The sequence below is a fragment of the Crocuta crocuta genome, unplaced genomic scaffold, assembly GCF_008692635.1.
Source record: "Crocuta crocuta isolate KB4526 unplaced genomic scaffold, BGI_CrCroc_1.0 scaffold737, whole genome shotgun sequence".
In the NCBI taxonomy this organism is placed as follows: domain Eukaryota; kingdom Metazoa; phylum Chordata; class Mammalia; order Carnivora; family Hyaenidae; genus Crocuta; species Crocuta crocuta.
The window spans coordinates 1580700-1589503 of NW_027527804.1; positions in this window are offsets into that span (position 1 = coordinate 1580700).

Here is an 8804-nt window from a genome sequence, read left to right on the forward strand (position 1 = left end):
CAAAGGAAGCTCATCTAGTGTTACCTGAAGACATGGAGGAAACGCAGCTGCTGCCAAGAGACACTGGATTCTCCTTTTCTCCCATCCTGCAATTACCTATTAGTGTTTCCAATTGGTTGAATCCAATCAAAGCCACCTAACATGGAAACTTGGGAAACATAGTCTGCAGGATCAACTCCTGTGCAAAAATAGCAAAGCAAAGCAAAGTGAAGAATGGATCCAAGGGAAAACCAGCCCATGACTGCCACAATGTGGATGGAAAGTAAGGAAGAAAGAAATATCTAAGACAAAACCTAGGTATAAGGTTTGGTTAGTGTTGTCTTTCTCCAAGATAAGAAATATTGGAGTAGACGGGGTCCCTGGGTGGCTCAGTTGGTTAAGCGTCTGACTTTGGCTCAGGTCATGATCTCATGGTTTGTGAGTTCAAGCCCCGCATCGGGCTCTGTGCTGACAACTCAGAGCCTGGAGTTTCAGATTCTGTGTCTTCCTCTCTCTCTGGCCCTCCCCTGCTCAGGCTCTGTCTCTCTCTGTCTCTTAAAAATAAATAAATGTTAAAAAAAAATTAAAAAGAAATATTGGAGTAGAAATAGGTCTAGGGGTAAGATGAGTTCATTTCTTTTTTTTTTTTTAACGTTTATTTTTGAGAAGTGGAGAGAGACAGAACATGAGTGGGGGAGGGACAGAGAGAGAGGGAGACACAGAATCTGAAGCAGTTTCCAGGCTCTGAGCTGTCAGCACAGATCCCGACATGGGGCTAGAACTCATGAATGGTGAGATCATGACCTGAGCTGAAATCAGATGCTTAACCAACTGCGCCACCCAGGCACCCCAAGATGAGTTCATTTCTTAACCTTTAATTTACCTTTGAGGTATCTGTGAAATATCCAACTGGAGAAGACCAAGAGGGAATTGAAACAGTGGGGAGAGATGGCTGGTGATAGAGATTTAACAATTTTATCAGTGGTAGCTATAAACATGAAGACAAATTTCTCGGTATTGTATAGATGAAGAAGATAAGGGGGCAATGGAAGATGCTTTAGAAAAAAAAAAACTATCATTAAAACAACAGACCAAGGAAGAGAAGCTAGCAAAGGAGCCTGAAAGATGGGATTAAAAGTAATTTAGCACTGCTAGGAATTTACCCAAGGGATACAGAAATGCTGATGCATAGGAGCACATGGACCCCAATGTTCATAGCAGCNACATTCTGAAAAAAAAAAGTAATTTATCAGGAGTCAAAGGAAGACAGAGTTTCAAGACGGGAATCTTAAAACAGTGGCAAATTCACCCAGAGTGATCAAGTAATATGAGAATAAGAAGAGTCTATTGGCTCTGGCTGTTAGGAGATCATGTGCATCCTTTAGGAGAGCAGTTTCCATGAAGATTTAGGAGTAAAGAGTAGTTTATAATGGTCTGATAAGACAACGGGAAATTAGAAAGGAACTGGAAAGACTGTTGTGGATCATTTTTTAAGAAGCTTGTGAAAGAAGAAAAGGGGAGAGAGAGGGTGGAAGTTGAGGAGGATGTAGGGTCCAGAGAGGGTTACTGAAATTTCAGAATGACAGCAACTTGGACTTGTTTATATGTGAATGGAAATGGATAAGATATATTAAAGATACAAAGAAGAGAGAGAAGAGCTGATAAATGAAGGTCTTGAAGAAATCTTAAGAGATAGGCAACAAAGCCAGGTGGATATATTAAACGTGGACAGGAGAAGAAAACTTCCTCTTCGGAGACCAGAGGGAAAGAAAGGAGAGTGAACACAGATAAAGATAATTTTTAGGTGTGGGAAATTTAAAGAGTTCATCCATAATCAGCTCAATTTTCTCTGTGAAATAAGAGTTAAAATAAGCTTCTAAAGAGGGTGGGGAGATGGTGGGGAAGGAAGTTTTTGAATTGTCACTATGAGGTTTGAACAAAGTGACTAGAGCCAAATTGGAGAAAACAAATTTGCAGCAACCTCAATGTGCACAGCTGTGTGGTTTTCTCTAGCAGACTCGGTATTATTAGTTGCAGAAGTTGAGAAGCAGGTATTTAGAATGATGCAAAACTAGAGTTTAGCAAAGTGATTATGTCAGAAAAACAGAAGTGGAAGGTGTGGAAAATGTTTACAAAGACCGGGATTTCAGTAAAGTACTACCAAGTCCAGGCTCAAGACGGAAGGGATTGATGCAATAAAAGGGCATGTAGATCCTATTATTGGACACATCCTTCCTCTACAATGTGTAAGTGTGACACTGGTACATTTTTGGCTTCTTTGTGGTTTATTCTATTTTAGTTTGGTGGCCAAAGAGGAAGAAAATAAGTGAATTAGAGAGCTAGCTATGTGTTTTATGTCCTGGCCACATAAAATAAGTTATTGGGACACTTCTCCAAAGAGGACATCCAGATGGCCAACAGACACATGAAACGATGCTCAGCATCCCTCCTCATCAGGGAAATACAAATCAAAACCACACTGAGATACCACCTCACGCCAGTCAGAGTGGCTAAAATGAGCAAATCAGAGAACTCTAGATGCTGGCGAGGATGTGGAGAAACGGGCACCCTCCTACACTGTTGGTGGGAATGTAAACTGGTACAGCCCCTCTGAAAAACAGTGTGGAGGTTCCTCAGAAAATTAACAATAGAACTCCCCTATGACCCAGCAATAGCACTGCTAGGAATTTACCCAAGGGATACAGAAATGCTGATGCATAGGAGCACATGTACCCCAATGTTCATAGCAGCACTCTCCACAATAGCTAAAACATGGAAAGAGCCTAAGTGTCCATCAACAGATGAATGGATCAAGAAGATGTGGTTTATCTATACCATGGAATACTACACGGCAATGAGAAACAATGAAATCTGGCCATGTGTAGCAACATGGATGGACCTTGAGGGTGTTATGCTGAGTGAAATAAGTCAGGCAGAGAAGGACAGCTACCATATGTTTGCACGTATAGGAGGATTAGGAGGAACTTAACGGAGGACCGTGGGGGAGAAGAAAGGGGGAAATAGGGGGTGAGAGGGAGGGAGGCAAACCATGAGAGACTCTTGAATGTTGAGAACAAACTGAGGACTGATGAGTATGGGGGAGAGGAGAAGGGGGGTGAGGGGCATGGAAGAGGGCACTTGTGGGGATGAGGACTGGGTGTTATATGGAAACCAACTTGACAATAAACTATTAGAAAGATAAGTTATTTTAGCAACCTGCACAATGACATTATGGAATAGATATATTCATTATGCAGAGGACACAACTGAAGCTCACAGAAGCTGAGAAAATTTACCAACGTCAACCACAGCTAGTTATTAGCACAGAAAGGTTCAAATTCAGATCTGTCTGATTGAAAATTCAGTACTCTTTCCACTATTTCCCGCTCTCTCTCTACCAAAAAACGAAGAGAAGAAAGTTGTAAGTGAATTTACTGTATGATGAAATGAGCATGAAGTACTCTTGGAAAGCAGCACTTCCCAAAATGGAATATCCAAATGAGACTGCCAGCGGTGGTCAAAGGTTATCCTGAGCAGGTCCACAGACTGATCTTCTGTAAAGTTGACATTTGCAGCATGGCAAGGCCTATACTTTGATTTCTGGCATGAATACATCATTCACTTATGATATTTAAACCAGGCATCATCTCATTGATGTCTCATTTGAAGTAGTGCAGGCTTCCCACTAGTTTTAAGGAGTTTCGGTTTTGTTTTTAGGGATTTGTTTTTTGTTTTGTTTTGTTTTGTTTTGTTTTGCCTATGGCAAGGGAGAGTTGGAGGTGCAAGTGATCCACAGAGCTTTTACCACTGAAAGAGATCCACAGACTGAGAAAGACGGAAAGCTACTACTACATCATTGTTCTGGAAGCTGTGACCTGCCTTCAGGGCTTAAAGAAGTGACTGTGTATTTGAGTGAGGTAGTGTTTGACACTCAGAATCTTGACTAGAGTCAGTGAAGGCCTAGAGTCAAAAGCATATTAAATTAGCATAGCATCCTCTCCCCAGAAATCCTCCTAGTCCCCAGCTTTGAGCTGAGGTGAGCGGAAAACAGCTGACTCCTGTAGACTCTAGTGATCCGTATTGAAAGCAGGTAAGAGTAAATATTCTCTTCAGACTTAAGGATATCTCCATCCTGAAATAAAAACCTCTTATAATATGATGAATTAGGCAGTAAACACTCTGAAATGTATCAGTGATTCTTCTCTTCCACTGAAATGAAAAGAAGCAAATACTTATTGAGCACCTAATGCATGCCAGGCACTCATTTTGTCCTCATCATAAACCCCTTTGAAGCAAGCATTACTACCGCTATTTTACAGTTGAAAAAATGAGACACAGAGATCCAAATTAAGTTTCTTTAAGTTGTGTAACCAATAAACACAGAACTGGGGCTTGGACTTTTATCTACATGAATCCCAAACTCCTTATAACAGAAGGGATTAAGTAACAAGAAAAAGGTAGACGTTTCTGATAGTGATCTAAGCCATGTGCCATAAATCCCCTTAGTGTTTAAAACCTATAAAGCCCTTTTTAAATGCATGAAATAAATGTATAGGATTACAAAGAAAACCTGTTCAACAAAATTTAGTTATCAAAATTTTAAAACACTCATATGACAATATGAAGGGTTTAAATACATGATTTAACAGTGGGCTTACCTATACTTTCAAAGTACATTCATGATCAAAGGAAATACAAAATTTCACTTAGAGGTTAATTAAAAAAGATGTATTTTTTCTTAATAAAATTTTAAAAAGCCTAAACTCTAACCATGGACCCCTTATGCGTCCCTCCAGAAATCTACATAATGGTGTGTTGGAGTTAGCATGAAGTGGCCTATAAGAGACGACTGTTGAATTTTCAGGCAGTTTAGCTGTGTGCTAAATGCATCTATTGTTAATCAATAAATTATATAAATTCACAATTCAATAAATTATATTAAGAAAAGTTAATAAGCACTTAAAAACTCATCACTTCCTGGGGCGCCTGGGTGGCTTAGTCGGTTAAGTGTCCGACTTTCGCTTAGGTCATGATCTCGCGGTTCGTGGGTTCGAGCCCCACATCGGGCTCTGTGCTGACTACCAGCTCGGAGCCTGGAGCCTGTTTCCGTCTGTGACTCCCTCTCTCTCTGACCCTCCCCTGCTCACACTGTCTCTCTCTCTCTCCTAGAAAAAAACAAAACAAAAACAAAAACAAAAACAAAAAAACCCTCATCACTTCCTAATTATTTCGCTGCATTCTACTAATGTCTATGCTCTTGAGGTTATTTATTTATATCTCTTTTATGTTTTTGACAAATTACTATATAATGGCATGTTATCATGCCATCTCTTTCCAACTCCACATTTGGTGACATCAGACCAGAGACTTGAAATTAGACATGAAAACCAGCAAATGCTATAAACCAGGGCTTTTATCCAGCAGAGCCAATTGTTCACTATTTAATAGCACCCTACTGTGTCCATGGGCTCCAGGTTAAGAACATCTGGTAGGACAAGTAACTCCCCTGACAGTCTCTAGCAAACTCTTTCAAATCAAGGATTCTAGGATAGGCATAACAAAGAATTTTTAGATACAACACCAAAAGCATAATCCACAAGAGAAAAGAGAACATTCTGGAGTTCATCCAAATTAAGAACGTCTATTCTTCAAAAATTCCATTAGAAGAATGGAAAGACAAGGCACAGACCTGAAGAAAAGATTTCCAAGTCACATCAGATAAGAGACTTATATCTAAGATACACAAAGAACTCTCAAAACTCAATAAGAAAACAAACAACAAAAAAAATTAATTGGACAGAAGATTTAAACAGACACTTCACCACAGAAGATAAATGGAGGGCAAGAAAGCCCATGAAATATGCCCAATATCATTAGTCATCAAGGGGACAGGAGTTAAAACAAGATTGAGATGCCACTATCCATATACTAAACTGGATAAAATTAAAAACACGGATTATACCAAGTATTGGGAAACGTGGAGCAACTGAAATTTTCATACATTGATGGTGGGAATGTAAAAATGGTACAACCCCTTTGGAAAATAGTTTGGTAGCTTCTTATAAACATAAATATATACCTACCATATGACCCAGCCCGTCTAGTCCTAGGTATCTACATGACAGAAATAAAAACATATGTCTACACAAAAACTCTTGCATGAATGTACATAGAAGTATTATTTGTAATAGCCTCCAACTGGAAACAACCCAAATGTTCATGAACAGATAAGGGGATAAACAAATTGAGGCATAATTGTATGATTGAATACTACTCAGTAATGAAAAGGAATAAACTATTGAAACACATAACAGTTTGGATGAATCTTAGAAGGAAATTATGCCAAGTGAAAAAGGCCAGCCAAAAATGAGTACATACGCTATGATTTCATTTATAGAAAATTCTAGAAAATGCAAACTAATCTTTCATGGCATAAAGCAGATCAGTGGTTGCCTGTGAATAGGGAAGGATGGGGAAGGGCATGGGGGAAGGATTCCAAAGGGGCACAAGTAGGGATACCTATGTGGCTCAGTTGGCTAAGCACCTGACTCTTGATTTGGACTCAGGTCATGTTCATGAGATCAAACCCCACATCGAGCTCCATGCTGACAGCTTAGAGCCTGCTTGGGATTTTCTCTCTCCTCTCTCTCTGCTCCTTCCCCCACTTGTGCTGTCTCTCAAAATACATAAACAAACATTTAAAAAACCCAAAAGGACACAGTGAAACTTGAGAGTGGTGGACATTTTCATTATCTTGGTTGTGATGCTTCATGGGGGTCAAAACTTATCAAATTGCACACTTTAAATATGTGCAGTATATTCCATGTCAATTATACTCCAAATTAAACCTTATTTTTAAGAGTAAGACTGACCCTATTAGTAAAAGGTTTAAACAGACACGTCAACAAAGGAGATATATGGATGGCAAATAAATCTATCAAGCAGAGTTACTTTTTCCTGGTTAATGTTTTTGAAGTACCTTCGTTATGTCAATTATTTGAGGAGATAACCATTTCAGATTTGCTTGATGGTAGCATCATAAAAGTCTAAACTATTCCGTCTAAAGTAGACCACATACTTTCCCCCATATTCCTTACTTATTATGTGAATGTATGTGGAAGGAGCAAGCAGGAAGTTTTCCTTTATGGTGGAGAAGCTGGGACAGGGATACTAAGCAACATACCTTAGGTCACTCAATAGGTCAATAGCAGAAGTGGGACTGGAATCTGTATTTCCATCTTCTTAGTCAAATAATTAAGGGAAAGGTCTCTGTTGGAAGAAAGAGCCTTCTGTGTGGCTCCACAGGGTGATCGAAATTCATGGCAGGTTACTGAAAGGTAAACCTGCCTGTTGGAGGAATCCGTGTTCTGTTCGATTCTAACACACCCTTGGGAGAGACTTCAGTAGTCTCAAACAAACTTGGTGCTCTGAAATGTTTCAAACATGCTTTAAGTTGGGTAGCATTTTTGCTTCTTAATCAAAAGGTCTCTTATCAATATGCTATTGCTTGATAATGCTAATCTGTCCATTTTTGTACATAGAAGACTCACATTCATCCACAGATCCAGGAACAATATGTGAGCCAACATTTCATTAACTTGTATATTTTTCCCAAACCAGTGATTGGTTGTGTGCCCCCCACCCCACCCCACCCCCTTTCCCTTTAGATGTTGCTGTGGAGATTTTGGCACAGCCTAGAAAAGGGAGGAGGGAAATGGGTTGGAAAAGGAGGAGTTCAAGGGCGAGTTACCAGGNACTGCTCTCAAAATAGACAAAAAGGATGAAACACAAGAGAGGGAAAACCCTTCTCTCAGAGACAGGGCCTCCTTCTGTGGGAATCCTGCCAGAAAATTTAAGGTAGCACTGAGAAGGAAGACAACAAGGGATTAAGGCTGTTCGTACCCTCCTGTTTAAGCACGATTTGCAGAGAGAGTGCAGACAGCCTATTACACCCAAACTCCTATTCTTCAGTGGAAGACACACACAGTCACTCACCCACGCCTACACAATGGGAAACAGAGACCTTAACAACTTTAAAGACACGTGCATGCTCTTGGGCAGAATCAAAAGGACAAAGGGACCACATCCAGAAAAACACACATGTGTTAAGTCCTCAAAAAAGTGAGTTAGGCAGAGAGGACAGTTAGGGGAGAAAGAGCAGGGAAAGCCATAGGTGGTGAGTGAGGCAGCGGTGGAGGTGAGAGACTGGATTAACAGTTAAGTGTGAAAGAAAGAGCATAAATGAGTTAGTCTGATTCCATAGAAACTCCACCTCAGGGTGGATTAGGACAGAATGAGACACAAATCCCCTCAAATACTAGTGTTTCAAAGCTAGAATTTTCTCTCAAGCTTTTGCAGTCCCCACACTAAAATAAATTCTAATCAGTTTTTCCAGTGAGTTTTCCAGTGATACTACTTTCTCTAGTAGATTCACTTCCCGGCAAAATTGTGCAAGTTCAAAACAATCATATTAGTGTGTATATATGTAGATTTATTTTATTTAAATAATTGCAGCCTTTAGGAAATATTTTTTAAGGAAATGAACATGCACTTCAGGTGATAGAAGGCAAAAAAGGCAATTGCAAAAACATAATGCAACTACCTGAGAAACAAACAAAAAAATCCCTTGTAAAACCAAGCATCTTCTAACCATCGAAAATCAGAAATTAGAAAAAGGGAATAAAAAAACCCTACCTTTTTTCTTTTTGAATTGTTTTCCGTGTTGGCACCCATTTGAAGGCACACATACAGACTGCTAAGTCAATGCCCAATATAATCTCACTATTGTGAATCACTGGAGGCAGGACTAAACTGAAGTATTGTAA